Source organism: Molossus molossus, unplaced genomic scaffold (genome assembly GCF_014108415.1).
Source record: "Molossus molossus isolate mMolMol1 unplaced genomic scaffold, mMolMol1.p scaffold_m16_p_2, whole genome shotgun sequence".
In the NCBI taxonomy this organism is placed as follows: Eukaryota; Metazoa; Chordata; class Mammalia; order Chiroptera; family Molossidae; genus Molossus; species Molossus molossus.
The window spans coordinates 144433887-144452333 of NW_023425355.1; the positions used below are offsets into that span (position 1 = coordinate 144433887).

The 18447-nt window shown below is 52.4% G+C and overlaps 1 protein-coding gene across 7 annotated transcripts in view; it reads right to left on the reverse strand.

The window, feature by feature from the left end:
- Positions 1-10209, reverse strand: part of TBL1X (transducin beta like 1 X-linked) — a 162442-nt gene extending 152233 nt beyond the window's left edge. For 4 of the 7 annotated variants that reach the window (XM_036271774.1, XM_036271775.1, XM_036271770.1 and 1 more), the window contains exon 1: positions 10036-10206. The gene's annotated coding sequence lies outside the window, so the exon portion shown is untranslated. Of the gene's footprint in view, positions 1-8382; positions 8434-10035 lie in introns of those variants that run through there. The other 3 variants (XM_036271777.1, XM_036271771.1, XM_036271778.1) reach the window with 2 other exon arrangements.
- Positions 10210-18447: the final 8238 nt, after the last annotated feature.

Below are 18447 nucleotides of genomic sequence, written 5' to 3' on the forward strand. Positions count from 1 at the left end.
TGCTGAAGAGTTGCTTCCTGAGTTGGATATAATACCAGGGACAGGACAGCAGAGCTGATGGGAGCGTCCCGGGTCTGGGAGGGGGAAGGGCGACAATCCGGGACCCCAGAGGGACAGCTCGCCCCGCTCCAGGCTGGCACCGAATCTGTGTTTACGCAAACCTACCCACGCGCCGAAATGCAGAACTGACCACGTAGTGACGTGGAACACCGAATACATGTGCATTTGTGGCTCTACACGCAGGCCGGCCCTGAAACTGAACTTCACAGGGGGAGAAAGATGAGAACAGAAAGTCATGGCTGGAGACCATCCTAACTAATAAAGATACATTTCCACCCTCAATTCCCAGCGGCAGCAGAGAGGAAGGTTATAAGCATGCTGGGTTCCAAGCACACTAACAATCCTCTCTCCTTTAATACAAGCCAGAGAAATCAATTGTCTCTCTTGCTCTCGATGAGAAAGCTAATTGTAGAGAAGGTAACCGATGGGCCCAAAGATGCAGTCGATGCTCGGTGAGCTGGCTGCACGCCAGGTCACCGGCCCATGACCACCAGGAGCCGGAGGCCCACTCCAGGCTCTGCCGGCTCTCCCCTGGGGGTCACCAGGACACGGGGCCCCTCTCTGCTGCTGGAACCTGGCAGAGGGCTGGGACAAGGAAAATGCGTCCCCGTGTCCAGCTGTTCCATCCCAGGGATAACCCGCCTGGTCTAGGAAGGGACAGAGACTGAAGCGCCCTCCAGAGTCCTGGAAACAGCACCGACTTCACCTGGCCTTCTGCACCCTCCCGAGCCCCTGCACAGCGGGGAGGTGACCCCAAAAGCAGGAGACAGGCTTGGTCTGCAGCTTTGCTTCCTGATAAATACCAAAGGTGCCCAGAAGCAGACCAAAGTAAGCCTGCGACAATATCAACAAAACCGAAGGAAGGCGTCGAGACACACGCACTCCGGGGCACCTGGGTCCAGGTCTCTGAACCGCGTGTGCTGAGACAGAGTTCGGGTAACCAGCAGCCTCTCCTCCCCGGTGCCCCCTGGCCTGGGTCCTAATGGGTCTTCCAAGTCCATTCCGTACAGCCCGCCCACCTTCTCAGAGCATCCCAAAGTCTGCCTGTACCCCAAAACTATGGGTGTCTCAATAACTACAGAACTTCATATATTTGTCTTTCTTGGGATCCCACACACACCTTGCCCAAGTGGGCAGGGAGGGCTGACCGTACAATGAGGGGCGGTTTATCCCCCTGGTCCCCCGGCCTCTGGTTGTCGTCCAAGGTGGGGGCTGTCCTGAGCATCGGAGCACAGACTCTAGAAGCCAGAAGCACCACCCTCCTCCTCCCCCAACTCCCAACCCTGTCTCCGGACATCCCCAAACGCTCCCTACTGAGCACCGTTCCCGGACAACCGTTCATGGACAGCAAACCCCCAGAGCCCAGCACTGAGAACCCACCCGATGCCATGATGGGCCGTCGCCTCCCCCTTCCCTGCGAGGACTTCCTTCCATCCCCACCTCCGTCCCCGTGGGCCAAGCACACGCCAGCGGGAAGGGACGGGACCCAGACCAACAGTCTCTGTCGTTTGCAGTTAAAAGTGTTCCCGGCGTTTTACCGGCTCCCAGTTCCGGTGCACACGCCGCCGACCAGGCACCCACTGCCCATGAATATTTGATGGCAGCGATGGGAACAGACAGAGCAAGCGGCCTGGCGGCGGCCAAGTTCCCCTCCTGGGTCAAGAAGATGCCGGGAGCACACTCCTCAATTCCCGCATTTCCCCTGCGGATTTCAACCCCCTTCTCAGACCAGGCCCTCTTGGTCCGTCATCGACAGGATGACTCGGTTAGTCCCTTCCCACATCCAGCTTGTCTTTTGGTTTCGGTGGGTCTCCTTGTGCCACTGTGACCGGTGCGGTCCAGGGGGTCAACCCCACGCAGAGGAGAGCGAGCAGGGAGGGCAGGACCCAGGGGACACTCACGTCCAGGCTGCTCTGCTGAGACCAGAGACTTCCTTGCCACTAAAAACAGTCAGGGAGAGAAAAGTCTATCTTCGCAACTTAAAAAAAAAAAAGTGTTTACAAATGACTCCAGTCTTGCTTCCTGATTGAAACTATTTTTAAAGAGGTCTTTGGTGGTGAAATTTTAACTTATTAAATGTAGCAGACCTTTTTTTTCAGGGGGGAAGAAGGGGTGCATATGAGGGGGTACCACGCCAGGGCGGGGATCCCCTCACGCACGCACAGCCTCTGCGGCTGTCCTCAGGCCAAGGGTTCAGCCCGGCATGCGTCCTGTGGGAGCTGGGTCCCCGAGGGGAACGTCCTGGGATGTTCCTGGGAAGGGGGCAGCCCCAGGTTTGAGCTGGGTGTTCAGCTGACCGAGACTCCAAATTCCCGACGCTCAGGTCCTACGAGGTGTGGCGTCCTGGGCCGGGCCTCCCTCTGACGGGACCCTTGCCCCACGCCTGGAAGAGAGTCTCAGGCACCCCAGGCGTTGAAACCCTTTCAGCCAGAGGTCACCCAGAGTTCTGAGAGCGGGCCCACGTGAAGGCCCGTGGCACAGGGTGACCTGGGAAATCACCTCACTCACACACACAAGCTAGGTCTTTCCTCCACCTCATTTGCAAATAAAATGTATAACCTGTGGCTATAAAAACAATACAAAGAAGTATGCAGAGGTGATAAAAATAACGTCCTGACTCAGGGACCGGGTGTACAGGAAACAAGACCACTCAGCTTTTTCTTTCTTTCTTTTTTAATACTGAGTATTGTGAAGTGTCACGTTGCTGGATTCCTTGTCAACCTTCTAATGTGAAAGACTTAGACCTCGAGTGATGGAGCCTTTAATACTTAGGACTTGAACTCCAAGGAGAGGAGGGGAGACCCAGGTACAAGCATGGATTTAAGCCTATGGGACTCGGCCTGATCAGTCGCCCACACGGGGCCTCAACGGGGGTGCCCCCGGGCTCGGACCATCCCCAGGGATGTTCACCCCCTTCCAAGGAGGCAAGCCCTTGGGGACTGACTGCACCCTTTTTCAGATGGGGAACCTGAGCTCCGAGTTCTGGTTCCATGATCTGGTATCCATCCCAAGCATGTCAATGGCCACAGCTGTGAATTCCAGGCGAAGAATCCCATCATCGAAACCACTGTCCCAGGTACACCGCTGGCTGAAATGGGTCTTTTTTTTTTTTTAAGGTCTACCTGCAAATTATTTCAAACTTTTACAACCTCTCCCCTCCCCCCACAACTAGCCTGTTGTCTTCCTGAACGAGTTATTGCAGTAAGGACCGAGCAGCCTCCCCTAGCTCCCCGCGAGTGCTGTGCTGTGTCATGCCACGGCCACCAGCCACACGCCACGGCCACCAGCCACACGCCACGGCCACCAGCCACACGCCACGGCCACCAGCCACATGCCACGGCCACCAGCCACACACGTCTGCTCAGCGCATGAATTACGGCCACAGCTGTTGAAAGGACTGGACTGTCATCGTTACCCACCGGAAACATGCTCACGTGTTCAGTGGCCACCACAGAGGTCCACGAAGCTACAGGACAACAGCCGCTGAACCGTGGCCGGCGTTTCCTGATTCTGCTGAGACGCGTGTATCACACACAGGTTCCAACGGGGACTCTGGTTTGCGAGTGACAGTGTGTAACTGAAAGAGCTTTTGCATCAGGGGGGTGGGAGCGAGGAGGAGGGTTCAATGGGGAAAGGACGGGGGACATCTGTAACACTTTCAACAATAAAGGTAAAAAATAAAGTAAAAATAAGTGCTCCGACCACTCTCGTCCTGAGATTTACTAGCCAACATTGTACGCACTTGAAACACCAAATGACTGTTAACATAGTTATTGAAGCTTAACAGGAATCCAGTACCCAGAAAATGACTCCCTTATATGGCGGTCAGACCTCAGTAAACATATGTAATACTTTTTTTTTTTTAAATAAAAAATAGCTCTGGCCAGTTTGGCTGAGCGATTAGAGCGTCGGCCCAAGCACCAAAGGGTCTTGGGTTTGATTCCCAGTCAAGGGCATGTACCTGGGTTGCAGGTTCGATCCCCAGTCCTGGTCAGGACACGTGCAGGAGGCAATCAATCCATGTGTCTCTTTCACATCGATATTTCTCCCCCCCACACCCTCTTCCATTCTCTTTAAAAATTAGTGGAAAAAACATCCGTGGGTAAGAATTAACAGCAACAAAGCAGAAATTTTGTCTGCATATAGGAAAATTCTCAGTAGGCAGTCAGGGAGGCAAGATAAGGCCAAGCTCCCTAGCTGGGCTTCAGGAACCACACAGCCCTCCCTCCACTACCTAGCAACAGGTGACTCGGCATCTGTCCGCATCAGTGGCCACTGCAGCAGAAAGGCAATGACCAGGGCTTCACACGGGGTGTCAGCGCCCGTCCCGACCCCAGGGTGTGGCGTTCGTGCAGTTACTCCGTTTGCACAAGAGCAACACAGTCAACCGTGTGGTGGAGGCCTGGGGTGGGGCAGGGGCTGGGAGTGGGCAGGGCCTGGGGGGAGAACTGGGGGACACAATAAAATGTATATATTTAATTTTTTTCTTTTATTGATTTTTAGAGAGAGAGGAAGGGAGAGGGAGAGAGACAGAAACCACGGATGATAGAGAACATTGATTGGCCGCCTCCTGCACGCCCCCCACTGGGGATCGGGCCCACAACCTGGGCATGTACCTGACCGGGAATCGAACCAGCGGCCTCCTGGTGCAGGGTCGATGCTCAACGACTGAGCCACACCAGCAGGGCGAAGTGTGTGTGTGTGTGTGTGTGTGTGTGTGTGTGTGTGTAAAAGTTAAAATCAAAAATAATGCCCTGGCTGGTTAGAGCGTCGGCCCACAGACCAAAGAGTCGCAGGTTCGATTCCCGTCAAGGGCATGTACCTCAGTTTCAGTTCATCCTCGGCCCTGTTTGGAGTCATGTAAAAGGCAACCAGTCAATGTGTCCCTCTCACATCAATGTTTCTCTCTCTCTCTCTCCCCACTTCCCACTCTACCTGAAGATATTTGAGAAAATATCCTTGGGTAAGGATTAAAAAACAAAACAAAACAGTAAGTAGCCCAGGCAGATTTGGCTCAGCAGTTAGAGCATCGGCCTGTGGACAAATGAGTCTTGGGTTCGATTCCTGTCAAGGGCACATACTTCAGTTGCGGTTCAGCCCTGGTCAGGTCATGCAGAAGGCAACCAGTCGATGTGATTCTATCACATCAATGTTTCTCTCTCTCTCTCTCACCTCCCCTCCCTCCTACTCTATCTAATGATAAATAGAAAAATATCCTCAGGTAAAGAATAAACAGTAAGTAGAAAATGAACTGTAATATAGATGCATGACTCCATTTAGCTATTTTAAAATGTTAAAATGGTCCTCGCTGGTGCTGCTCAGTGGTTAGAGCGTCGGTCTGAACACTGAAGTGTCCTGGGTTCAATTTCCAGTCAAGGGCCTCTACCTGGGTTGCAGGTTCAATTCCCGGCGCCTGTTGGGGCGTGTGCGGGACTCAACCAATCAATGTTTCTCTCTCATATCAATGTTTCTCTCTCCCCCTCCTTCCTCCTTTTTACTCTCTCAAAACAATCAATGGAAAAAAGATCCTCAGATGAGAGTTAATAAAAATAAAGAAAAATAAAAGCTAGAATAAAATTTAAAAATTTTAAAAATGTTTTTCTTTATTACTTAGAGGGAGAGGAAGAGAGAGAGAAACATCGATGAGAGAGAACATCAACTGGCCGCCTCCTGCATGCCCCCCACTGGGGATTGGGCCCACAACCTGGGCATGTGCCCTGACCAGGAATGGAACCGGTGACCTCTTGGTGCATGGGTCGACGCTCCATCACTGAGCCATGCCGGCCGGGCTTAAAATTAAAAATATATATATATTTTTTTAATCCTCACGCAAGGACATTTTTCCATTTTTTGTTCAGATAGAGCGGGAGGGGGAGAGAGAGAGAGAAACATCGACATGAAAGGGACACATCGAGTGGCTGCCACCCGCACGACCAACCAGGGCCGGGGACAAACTGCAACCGAGGTACATGCCCTTAGCAGGAACTGAACCTGGGTCTCTTTGGACCGCAGGCCAACGCTCTAACCGCTGTGCAAAACCGGCCAGGGCTAAAATTAAAAATTTCTTAACATAAAAAAAATGTAGAGGCACTGATAGCTTTGCAAAACGTAACACATACATGCTCTTGCCCTCCTCACACTGTCCAGTGAGCACCTCAATTTCCGTTCCCCTTTATGTTCTCACACAAGTGGAAAATGATGCTCACAATGCGCATGCCTCCAAGGTCAATGCTGGAGCAGGTCCTGGTGGTAGTTCAGGCCCAGTGAGGGAGGACCCGCCAAGGGACACCTGTCACTATGGACCGGCGGCTCTCACAACATCCCTGGGGCTAACACAAGATGCCATCACACAGGTGAGAAAACAGAAACTCCCACAGGCTGAGACGTGAGACCAACCAACACGGACACCTGGCACTATCCCTACCCCAACGCCAGAACTTTCAGGAGGGACCAGGTTTGGGAGATTTAAGAATCCACGTGTAAACTGAAGTGGGGGTGTTGATAACACCTGGGCCGACCAAGCCCTGGATAAAAGCACAGAGCCAACCCTAGAGGACCCGGTGACACGTAATGCAACTACTGGCACGTGGACCCCTTCCCATGTCCCACTGTCCCCTAAGCGGGCCAGCCTTTTTGCTGGTGTCGTCTAGACCTAGCAGAGTACCTGGGTACATTGTTAGATGAATATATTTACCCAGCCGTAGTAAAGAGGAGGGACGCTACCCATACAACTGATGAAAAGACCCCGAATTCTGAAACGTCCACTTTTAGTTATCTCCATAAGGCGACTATCAGTGTTATTACTTCTTCTTCAACGCTACTGATAGAGCAGAAACCCCCGAGCCCACGAAGGGGGCAAAGTGCACACCACCAAATAAAACCCCAAAATCTCCATTTCTGTCCCACAGGTGTGTCTAGACTTAAGCGCTGCCATCCATGCCCTTGAGGGGCCCTGTTAATGAGTGGGTCAAGTAATGAACTTCAACTTTTATCCCTGGATTAGTTATCCAGCTGGGTGGTTTTCCACCAAAATCTGCAGCACATTCGACACATTAACGTCCTTTACAATAAAAACATCATCTTAAGGTCTTAATTAGTTCATACTCAACGTTCTTTTTTATTTTTTTCCCCCTAGTGTCTTCTAGGAGTGACTAACTGTAAACTTTTAATAAAACTGTCACAGCCATGTGTACCCCGAGGTGAGCCTCTGCTGGGGACCTTAGCCCAGCGCCCGGCTCCTTCTGGGTCTGGAGCCCCGCCCCTCCGCCTCCGGGTTAACCTGGGACCAGGGCGGTGGGTGGAGAGAGAGAACCATCCATTGGTCAGGTCAAGCCCCATGTAACCATGCAAAGCAAGGACAGTTGCAGATGCAACAGGGGCTGGGTTTTTGCTTCTTTGGGGGTTTGGCCACCACATCACCGACTGGGGAGAAAGGCACCCACGACTCTAACTTTGTGGGATTTCCGGTGCACTTGGATGGGACAACGCCTCGCCATGCAGGGAGCGAGCGGGGTCCCGCGCCTGACCGCTTACAGGAGGCGCACCTGAAACCCAGGCCCCATCCCAGCGCAGGCGGGCGTCCAGTGACCCCAAATTGTCACATAGCCCACGGACGGCGACACCCGAAAACGCGCTCCCCACCGTCCGAGCACTGACCCCCCCCCCCAGTGGGAAAAGTCCCCTGCGGAGTAGGGCCCGAGAGGCGGATCTGAGGTCACCCCTTCCCCGAGCCCGCGAGCAACAGGTTTACACCCTCCCAGGCCGCACCAGAACAGGGGCGCCCCCCACCCACCGATGTCATCCTCAGGCCGGTCCCTTCGCTCGGGCCCGGGGGCTCCCGACTTCCTTGACAGTTTCTGCGCCTCGGACACAGAGCGGCCGCGGGGCCTCCCCCCGTCCGGGGCGGGCCGGTCCGCGCCCGGGGATGAATGGGGCTCCCCTCCCCCATGGGGGAGCCCGCGGCGTCGCAGATTCGCCCACCAGCCCCAGGGGCGGCAAACAAAGGGGGCCGGGGGGCAGATCCAGCGCCTCCCCAAACTTACCGGCCGCCTCCCCCTCCCCAAAACAAAGGAGCCCCCCCGGGCTCCGCCCGCGCACCACGCGCTGGCACTTTGGGGAGCGGCCACATCGGGGTATTGTTCAGCCTACAGGGAGCGCGCCGCACCCCAGCCCGAGCCCCGGGGACAGTTGGGGACCTGCCCCTGCGGAGCCCCGGCGGCGGGCGGAGCGTGCGGGCGCCCCGAGCTGCCGGCCGGGCCCACCGCCCGAGAAGTTTGCGCCCCCGCCCCGCGCCCTCCCGCCAGCCGGGCCCCGCGCACTCACCTCGCCGCCGGCGGAGCAACTTGTGGGGCGCCGCCGAGCCTCGCCTCCCTCCGGCCGGCCGTCGCTGCCGGGCCGAGCCGCGGCCGAGGAGGGCCCGGCGCCCCGGAGCAGCCGCGCGCCGCCCCCGGGCCGCCCCCGCCCGCCGCCGAGTCCCGAGAGGCGCGGGCGCTGGAAAGTTTCGGTGCCGAATGGCGGCCGAGGGCGCTGCGGCGGCGGGCGGGGGCGCTGGCGGCTCCTCGCTCCCAAGCGCGGAGAGTGGGGGGGCCGGGGCGGGAGCGGCGGCGGCAGCGGAGGGCGGGACGGCGGGAGGGACCGGCACGGGCAGTGACCTCCGGGGGGAGCGGCCGCCGCCAGAGCGCCGACCCCGGCCGGGAGGACTGCCAGAGGGGCCGCCTCCGCCGCCCCTCCCCCCAGGCCCCCACTCCCTCCCCGCGTCCACATCGGCCCCTCCCTGCGCCCTGGGGGGCCGCGTCCCAACCAGCCCCTCCCCCACGGGGATAGGGACCCAGGCCTGCCCCTCCCCCACAGCGACCAGGACCAGAGTCCGCGCCCCAGCACGGCCCCTCCCCCAAGGCCTCTAAGGATGACCCGCGTCCCACTCCAGCCCTTCTCCACTGTAGGGAAACCTGCGACCCTGCACAGTCCCTCACCCCAAGCTCTCCCCTGCCCCCCATGTCTAGGGTGGGTGAGGGGAAACGGACCTCTCCCTACTTGCTCTGAACCCTGTCCCTTCCCGTGGCCATAGGGGTGGGGGGAGGAAGGGTACGCGGACCTACCCCACCCAGTCCCAAACCCAGCCTTTCCCCCACTGCCCCGGAGGGGACCGGAACCCGGGCCACAACCCCTAAGGTTTTCATAGGAGCGGGGACGCGGGCCGATCCCTGAATGTTACCCTCCCCCATCTCAAAGAAGAAGCCGCCCAGCTGCCCTAACAGAACCCCCTGCAACCTGCCCCAAGGGGCGCGGCCCTCAAAACCGGCGGCTTAGAGGACCCTCCAATGGTCTCTCCCCCTCCTCCAAAAGAGGGGGGGCTCGACCTTTGCAAAACACCTCCTGGGAAGAGCCAGATATGCTTGGGGGGAGGGAAACTGACACACAGGGGCAGAGGCCAGGAGCTGGGGTGTGGGGGCTCCGGAGGTTGGGGGGAAACTTTCCCTTACCCTTATCCCCACCCCCACCCATGGGTTTCAGACCTCGGGCATTTCCAAAGTGTTTCAGGTTGCTACGGCTCACGGCCCAGCCCTAGAGCACCCAAGTCCCAAGCGTCCCTTTCTCCCCTCCAGTGCGTGTCAACTACCCACCCCTCGCGGCCTTAATTCAATTAAACAGATATCCGCGCCCACCCCCTGCACCTTCGGCGTTGGCTTCGTTGAATATTTTAAGTAACTTGGCCCCTCCCTTTGGTGTATAATGAGCTACACTCAGCATTTCAAACTGTAACCTCACTTGCTCTTTTCTGGGACACTGGACCATTTGTTGTTCTGGTGGCTGGGGGGGAGGGGACCCGAGGTGAGTTTTTAAGGGGCTGGTCCTCCATCACAAAGGCGGACCTAAAAATTACCCTGCCAAATATTGCTGTACAACGTCAATGATGTAAAACGACGGTTGCTACACCATTATCATAGAGCACATCAATAAAAAATCCACACTTACACAGTCTCCATACTTGTGAATCAGCAGAATAGATTGTGTCTTATTATGTGTCAGTTGCCATTCAAGGCCCCCCAAAAGGACGTGGTGGGGCCTCCCCTTGAGCCTGCCCTTCGTTGCTCCGGGGCTCCCTGGGCTCGAGCGGGCTGATGCTGAGGTATTGCATGCAACCGAAAAACCGAGGGTGCGATAGAAAACCCGAGCGAGCTCATGATGCAACCCTGCCCGGGTTACACGTGCTTCCCTTCCCCCACCGCTTGCTGAAGGCAGCGCTGCGTTTTTTCCGCCTGTAGGGTCACATTGTGGTTGATTGATTCTCCTTTCGCCTTGCTCAGTCATTCAGATTTGGAAAGTAAATAACAAGTTGACAGCAATACAGCTTTCGGCTTTACCCGGACGCGGCCCTCGGCTACCGCACACTCTCGAGTAGCTGCGCAGAAAAACTGGCTCTCTTGGCTTGCCAGCCCTGCTTGTCGTTAGCGGCTTGGAAATTCCGAACTGAACTTGGTTTAAAGGCCTCTTTGTATGTTTTGATTACTTGGCAGATGCCAATCATTTAAAGTATGGGAAAGTGATGGAAATCGTCACTGCAAACTACAGCTGTTTTCGGTACCTAAGAAGGCACGTGAGCTCAGAAGCCCTCTTTCCTGCCTGTTTGATAATGTCCCTATAATCTCACTGGTCTTCTTGCAGATTAGGAGTGTACTGCTTTTATCACAGATTTATAGAAAGCTCCGCCCCTCCTCCAGCCCCTCCCCCCCCGTAATTTACTGAGACTTCAGGCAGGAAAAGAGATCCCCTCTGTTTATCATAATATCGCCCAAATACCTCTTTCGGAAATGCTAGGGGGGTGGTAAATGAGCCTATTTTATTTTATCTGTTTTGCAGACTTTTCCAGACTGCAGTCCTATAAAGTGGGAGAAAACAAGGGAAATAGGTGGAGGAGGAAAGGGACCAGGGCCTTCTGATAACAGTTAACCTGAGCTCTGGGCAGCAATGATTTCCACAGTATATGCTGCACAATATCTATGTTTTAAACAATTAGTTTTGATTGCTGACTGGAGGGAGCTGGAATACAAGAATCAGCTTGCAACCAACATCATTAGTATTCCCCACCCCCAACAGTAGCCAAAATTTTTTTTGTTAAATTCTCACCCAAGGACATTTTTCCATTTTCTGTTCAGACAGATTGGAAAGGAGAGAGAGAGAGAGAGAAACATCGATGTGAAAGGGACACATCGAGTGGCTGCCTCCTGCACAACCCAACCAGGGCCGGGGACAAACCGCAACCAAGGTCCGTGCCCTTAGTAGGAACCGAACCTGGGTCTCTCTGGACCACAGGTCAGCGCTCTAACCGCTGAGCCAAACCAGCCAGGGCACTAGCCAAAATTTTAATTACAAGACAGGAGGAGCCTGCTCTCTTATGTTTCTCCAGACAAGCAAGTCACTTTGTAGGAGGAAGAAGAGTCGTGTCCCCACTGTGCAGGGAACTCGAGAGGCTGTGGGTGGCTGGTTCACTTGCCTAAAACCACCTGGTGTCCTGCCAGTGTGGCTCAGAGGTTGAGCGTCGACCCTGCACCAAGAGGTCACCGGTTCGATTACTGGGTCAGGACACATGCCCAGGTTGTGGGCCCGATTTTCAGTGGGGGGCGTGCAGGAGGCAGCCAATCAATGTTCTCTCTCGTGGATGTTTCTCTCTCACTCCCTCTCTCTCTAAAAATCAATAAAAAAATAAAATGCTTTTAAGACAGGAGGAGCCCACACAAATATATTCAACTAATAAAGAATATCTTTTTAAACAAATGGTACTAAAAAATTGGATATCCATATGCAAAAAAAAAATCTAGCCACAGACCTTACACTTTTCACAAAAATTAACTCAAAATGTACAAAGCAGCCCTGGACAGGTAGTTCAGTTGGTTAGAGCATGATCTCAATATGCCAGTTTCGGGCACATACAAGAAGCAACCAATTAATGTATAAATAAGTGGAACAACAAATTGGTATTCTCCCCCCCCTCAAATCAATAAATTAAAAAAAATTTTTAAGTTCTTTTAAAAAATATAAAAAGCAAAAGTATAAAACTAGAAGATAACATAGGAGAAAAATCTAGATGACCTTGAATTTAGCAATAGGTTTTTAAACACAACATCAAAAGCATGATAGATGAAACAAAATTTTTTGATAAGTTGGACTTGGTTAAAATTAAAAATGTCTGCTCTGCAAAAGACACTGTTAAGAGAATGAAAAGACCAGCCAAAGACTGGGAGAAAAACATTTGCAAAATCCTTATCTGATAAAGGATTGTGTCCAAAATATACAAAGAACTCTTAAAGCTCAACAGTAAGAAAATAATAAAATTTGCTCTGGCCAGTGTGGCTCAGTGGTTGGAATGTCGGCCTGCAGACCAAAGGGTCGAGGGTTTGATTCCTGGTCAAAGACATGTACCTGGGTTACAAGGTTAATCCTCAGGCCCCCGTAGATCAGGGTCGTGCAGGAGGCAACCAATTGATGTGTCTCTCTCACATTGATGTTTCTCTCTCTCTCTCCCTTCCACTCTCTCTAAGAATTAATGGAAAAAATATCGTCAGGTGAGGACTAACCAAATAAATAAATAAATAAGAAGAGAAAATAATGAAATTTCACTTCTTTTTTTATTGATTTTAGAGAGAGAGGGAGGGTTAGGGAGAGAGAGAGAGAAACATCGATGAGAGAGAACATCGACTGGCCGCCTCCTGCACACCCCCCACTGGGGATCGGGCCCACAACCTGGGCATGTGCCCTGACCGGGAATCAAACTGGTAACCTCTTGGTGCATGGGTCAATGCTCAACCACTGAACCATACTGCCCAGGTGAAAATAATGAAATTTTAAAGTGAGCAAAAGATATGAAAAAACACAACACTAAAAATATACAAGTGGCAAGTAAGCATATGAAACGATGCCAAACTTTGTATACCGCTAGGAAATTGCACATTAAAACAAAGTACCACTACGCATCTATTAAAACGTAACAGTATCTTTCACGACAACACCAAGTGCTAACAGCCAGCAGCGAGAGTGTTCACACAGTGCTAGTGGGAATGCAAAGTGCTCTGGCCACTTGGGAAGACAGGTGGGCGTCGCCTTACAAAGCTAAACAGTGTTATCATTCAATCCCGCAATCCTGCTCCAAGCTATTTACCCAACTAAACCAAAAATGTATGTGTACACAAAAACCTGCACAGGAATGTTGCTAGCAGCTTCATTCATCATTGCCAAAACTTGGAAGCCAGCAAGATGCCCTTCAGTGGTGATGCATAAAGAAACTGTGGTCCATCCAGACGAGGGACTATTATTCAGTGGTAGAAAGAAAGAAACTGAGCTATGGAACCATGAATGAACATGGAGGAAACTTACATGCGTCTAAGTGCAAAAAGCCAGATGAAAGTCAACCTACTGCATGGTTCCAACCCTATGATATTCTGGAAGACGTAAAACTGAAAACTCAGTGGTTGCCAGGGGTTGTGAATAGGCGGAAGACGGGGTTTTCAGCGCCAAGAACTACCACGTTGTGTGATACTGTTAGTGGATACATGACATTCTGCATTTGTCCCAACTTGTGAACTGTGTAGCACAAACTATGGATTTCATCAATATCGATTCGTTTGTTTCATTGATGTAAGAGAGGGAGAGAGAGGAAAACATCAATTTGTTGTTCCACTTATTTATGTAATTATTGTCTTTAATTTGTCACCAACAGGCATATATTCTCAGAACAGGTTACAGTTCAAGGGGGTTCTGTTGACCCTTATCCCTGCTTTGAAAAGGCAGATGTTACTAGAATCTAGATTCTTGTATTTATTTGCCCTGATCAGAGATTGAACCCACAACCTTGTCCTATCAGAATGATGTCTAACCAACTGAGCTGCCCAGCCAGGGCAATACTGGTTTATTAATTGTAACAAATGCACCACACCTAGCAAAGATGTTAACCATTAATGGGAACTGGGCGGGGGGGGGGGGTATAATACGGAAACTCTGTTCTATGTGCTAAGTTGTTCTGTAAAACTACATAGGTAGAGCCCTGGCCAGTTGGGCTCAGCGCTTAGAGTGTCGGCCCGAGGACTGAAGGGTCTCGGGTTCGATTCCGGTCAAGGGCGTGTACCTGGATTGCAGGTTCAAACCCCAGCCCCGGCCAGGGTCATGCAGGAGGCAACCAATTGATATGTCTCTCTCACATCCATGTCTCTCTCTCTCTCTCTCTTTCTCCCTTCCTCCCTTCCACTCTCTCTGAAAATCAATGGAAAAATATCCTCAGGTGAGGATGAACAACAACAACAACAAAAATGCATGGACAGAGACTAGTACACGGACAGGCCCAGAGGGGCGTTTGGGAGAGGACACCGGAAGGAGGTTGTCTACAAGCAAAGTCTAGTAGCTGACTTGGGAGAACGTGGCCCTGCCCACACCTTGTTCAACTTCCAGGCTCTGGGACTGTGAGAAAATACATTTCTGTGGTTTAAACCACCCAGCCTGAGCTTTCACAGCCGCCCTGGCAGATTAATGCATGTGAGCTGTTGCTATGTTTTTCCATTTGCAATGTCCTGTTCAGTGCACATCCTCTGAACACTGAAAACACCTTGCATTTGGCATGGCGGTGGTTATGCGCAGTATCGAGCGTGATTCTCCCAGTCATGTTGGGGGACAGGGACTTTTATCTCCAAACTCAGAGGAGAAGACTGGGGTAAATGATGAGGGAGGGGATTTGTAGCCATTTTTGGCCTCAGATCTTCTTTGCCAATTTAGTGGATATTGTTTTTAGATGCATAAAATGAAGTACATAAAATAATACATAGGATGACACAAAAGCCCAGTGATGTTAAAATAACGATCAAATGTTTCAAGAATTCTAACTGAGTCACAAACACATGCTTCTTTGACAATACTTCCATTGGTGGGCTCTAGAGAGATTCTAGTAACTTCTGCCTTTTCAAAGCAGGGATAAGGGTCAACAGAACCCCCTTGAACTGTAACCTGTTCTGAGAATATATGCCTGTTGGTGACAAAGTAAAGACTTAAGGCTATTGTCATTCATTCTCTGTATTCACAGTTGTCAGAAATGCTACGTTTCAGCCCTGGCCCGGTAGCTCAGTGGGTTAGCGCATTGTCCTGATACACCGAGGTTTTGGGTTCGATCCTTGGTAAGGGAACACACAAGAAGCAACCAGTGCCCTGGCCGGTTTGGCTCAGCGGTCAGAGCATCGGCCTGCAGTCCAGAGAGACCCGGGTTCGGTTCCCACTAAGGGCATGTACCTCGGTTGCAGTTTGTCCCCGTCCCTGGTTGGTCGTGTGGGTGGCAACCACTCGATATGTCCCGTCGGTGTTTCTCTTTCTCTCTCTTCCTCTCTCTCCCTCCCATTCTATCTGAACAAAAAAAAAATGTCCTTGGGTGAGGATTAAAAAAAAAAAAAAGAAGCAACCAGTAAATGTATAAATAAGCGGAACAAGTCAATAAGTATTTTTTTAAAGAAAAAATTAGTGGTTAGTAACCATCAAACTGCAAAATTCCGGCCTGCAAATCCAGGCACCCCGAAATCCCTGCCTGGGACCTTGCTGCTGAGGGAGGAAGTCCAGCTGGGATCCATGGTCCTCTATGGTCCCCCTGCCTACCTGCATTCATTCCTGCCACCACCGTGGACCCCTTTCCAGGGGACATAGGCCGGGACACTAGGGTGAGGTGAGTTTAGTGGAACACCAAAAATTAACTCAGCCATCAAGATAAATAACATTGTAATGCCATATTTTAATACTCAGAATATCAACATTTAGATACAGACAGGCACTCTGTCCCAGGCACCGGACTGAGTAATTAACAAGATGGGCAACACGCCTCCCAACCCCCACCCCCGCCTTGATGGAGGTTCCAGGGACGGGCTCCTGGTGGCAGTTGGCCGTGGACAGCTCTAGCGCCCGCTTGTGGACAGCCGGAAAGCTAAGGGTACACTGTTAAACAAGGAGGGGAAATCAGAAGAATAATGATACTTTGTGACACCTGAAATTATATGAAAATCGAGTTTCCCAGTCTGTGAATAAACTTTCAGCGGAACACAGACACGCCCCTTCCTTTACTGCTGCCGGTGATGTGACAGCAGCTGGGTGGCTGGGACGGCCCCCACCCCACCCACCCTCACTGACAGGTACTGTCCCTCCTGGTCCTGTTGCGGAGAGCTGGCTGGCCCTTGTTTCCAGGGGACGGAAGGATTCCAGATTCCGCACACAGCTTGTTCACGTCTTCCTAGGAATTTGGGCTGTGGTTAGTCCTCCACCCAAGACATTTTTCCATTGATTTTTAGAGCAAGTGGAAGGGCCCTGGTCAGTGTGGCACAGTGGTTAGAGCGTTTGGCCTGTGGACCAAAGAGTCCCGGGTTCGATTCCAGCCAAGGGCACGTAGCTAGGTTGCAGTTCATCCCCAGCCCTGGGTGCGGTCGTGCAGGTGGCAACCAGTCAATGTGTCTCTCTCACATTGATGTCTCTCTCCCTCTCTCCCCCCACCACTCTGAAGATAAATGTAAAAGTATCCTCAGGTGAGGATTAAAAAAAAGAGAGAGAAAGTGGAAGGGAGGGAGGGAGGGAGAGAAAAGCATTGATGTGAGAGAGACACATTGGCGGCCTCCTGGGGGGCCGAGGATGGAACCTGCAACCCAAGTACCTGCCCTTGACTGGAAACAGACCCTTCATGGGCAGGCGCACGCTCTAACCACTGAGCTACACCAGCCGGGGCGGGAATTTTTTTCCTTTACTAGTGTGTGTTTTCAAAACAATTTCAGAATAAATTAAATTAAGAAATACCTTTTTTTTTTTTTTTAACATTTTTTTTTTTTTTTTTTATCCTCACCCGAGGACATTTTCCCATTTTTTGTACAGAGTGGGAGGGAGAGAGAGGAAGGGAGAGAGAGAGAGAGAAACATCGACGCGAAGGGACACATCGAGTGGCTGCCACCCGCACGACCAACCAGGGCTGGGGACAAACTGCAACCGAGGTACATGCCCTTAGCGGGAACCGAACCCGGGTCTCTCAGGACCGCAGGCCGACGCTCCAACCGCTGAGCCAACCGGCCAGGGCAAGAAATACCTTTTTTTTTAATTTTTTTTTTTTATCCTCACCCGAGGACATTTTCCATTTTTTGTTCAGATAGAGTGGGAGGGAGAGAGAGAGTGGAAGAGAGAGAAACATCGACGTGAAGGGACACATCGAGTGGTTGCCACCGCACGACCAACCAGGGCCGGGGACAAACTGCAACCGAGGTACGTGCCCTTAGCAGGAACCGAACCCGGGTCTCTCTGGACCGCAGGCCGACGCTCTAACCGCTGAGCCAAACCGGCCAGAACCGTGCTTTCTTTTTATAAGGAGGAGAATAATGATGGGGAAAAGCAGCACAGACCGTCTTTAGGAACCTGGCTCCTCTTGCGCGTGGATGGTGATGGACTCTAGACCAGCAGAAAGGCCTGGGGACTCGCACAGCCACCCCCCCTCCGGAGAGGGCAAAGGTCATCAGCAGAACTCAGCAAAATCAAATGCGTTCTGACAGGAGCCGATGCTGGTGAGCGAAGGAAGAACGAAGGTGATAGCCACAATATGTTTTTTCTAGGGAGCTAAGTTTTCTTACAGTTTTCTAAACGCTTTCAAGGATGACCTCACCCGTTGTCATAGCAATGCAGGAAGTGGGAGAGCAGACAAGGTCAGGACCATCTTCCTTTTACAAAGGAGGGAAGTTGAGTCTCAGAGAGGGGCGTGGCCCCATCGCTTACCTGTTGCTGCTGGACCAGATCCCCCCACACTCGGAGGCTTTGGACCCACACATCCTCCGGCCATCCTGAGGTCGGAAGCCCCGATGGGGTCTCGCTGGGCTCTCAGCATCTGGAGAGCACTGCTGGGTGCCTGACCACCTTCAGGGCTTGTCTTTCTCACGTTCCCACCTCCCCGTCTCCTGCCGCCTCCTCCCACTGTCCCGCGGTTAGATTGGGCCCACTGTGTGACCCATAGACTCTCCACCGCCAGTTTCTGAATCTAGTCACATCTTCCAAGCTCCTTTTGCCACGGAAAGTGACATCAGAGGTGGCAGGTCATCAAGGTGTGGGCATCTGCCGGGGGGTGGAGGGGGGCGTATCCTGCCTTCCACAGTGGCCTTGAAGAATGTCTTCTGCTAAAAAGGGCACGGGTACCTCAAATCCAGCTCCTCTGATTCCAAACCCTGTGGCAGACAACAATCCCTCTCCCCCAGAAAATCATTTCCAAGCCCCCCCCACCCAGCAACGTCCCCAAACCTGCCTCTACTCAAAGTGCACGTGACCTGCAACAGTTGCAATTTCCCCCAAACAACCCGAGGCTGTTCTAGTTACAAAATAACAGGAGAAGAACACAGTTTTCAAAAT